General features: G+C 49.3%; 1 non-coding gene across 1 annotated transcript; it reads right to left on the bottom strand.

The window, feature by feature from the left end:
• Nucleotides 1–506: 506 nt before the first annotated feature.
• On the bottom strand, nucleotides 507–630 carry LOC147438452 (U5 spliceosomal RNA). The gene has a single exon (XR_015184688.1). It is a non-coding gene; the product is annotated as a U5 spliceosomal RNA (small nuclear RNA).
• Nucleotides 631–874: the final 244 nt, after the last annotated feature.

The following is an 874-nucleotide window of genomic DNA, read 5'->3' as shown; positions in this document are numbered from 1 at the left end:
GGGAAGAGCTTTTTGCATCCATTTCCAGGTCATGGAAGTCACCATGCTTTGGGGGTAATTTAGTCACGAGAGCCTTGGCCCTCCTCATTAGGTCTCACCATGTTGGAGTACCATATTTTGGAGTTGATCATCAAGGGCTTTCTCTCTTCATACTACAACTCAGTAAAGTTGATTGTAGTCAGTGAGGCACAACACAGCAGTGACAATATAAGCGGGGACCCCTCCCTCATTGGGCGATCAGGGAGGGGTACCTGTGGCCAAGGTGAGCTTGAGCTTGAGATTCACACATTTCCAGAATGACGAGCAGAAGCATTGACAGCGGGAGGAGCGCATCGTCTCTGAGATGCAAGTGTGACCTGTAGTAGCCTCCAAAGTCGTGTGTGGCCCCCATGTCGTTACCATGTTGTTGCTGTGCAGTGAGATGCTTGCTTTATCGCTTGATTGAGAGGGGCCCCCTCGCAGAGGAGGAAGCCCTTGCCAAAAATTTCTAGTATGATTGAGAGGGGCCCCCTCGCAGAGGAGGAAGCCCTTGCCAAAAATTTCTAGTATGGTGCTTCAACTGGGCAGAGCACACAGTATTCTTTAGTAAAAGGCGAAAGAATAGTTTGCTCTGTGCTCAACCCGCACCTTGCAGGCTTTGGTCGGAAGCCTCACGAGAAGTCGCCCTTGCGTCTTGCACCCCCGCATGTGGGATCTAATGCTCCTCTTTTCTCTACTAATGTGCTTTGCTATGTGCCCCTTGCCCATGGTCTATTGCATAGGGATGGCATTTCTTCAGCGCTCTTTTGTTCTTATCCTGGAAATTCTACCACTGACTTTTGAACATGAGAAACCCTCAATTTGCCTCTCTTTTCCACGTAGCAAATCCATCGAA

This window comes from Adiantum capillus-veneris, chromosome 16 (genome assembly GCF_014529385.1).
Source record: "Adiantum capillus-veneris isolate H3 chromosome 16, ASM1452938v2, whole genome shotgun sequence".
Classification (NCBI taxonomy): Eukaryota; Viridiplantae; Streptophyta; class Polypodiopsida; order Polypodiales; family Pteridaceae; genus Adiantum; species Adiantum capillus-veneris.
The sequence above is the reverse complement of the archived record's forward strand: the minus strand, read 5'-3'. Positions and strand labels throughout refer to the sequence as shown.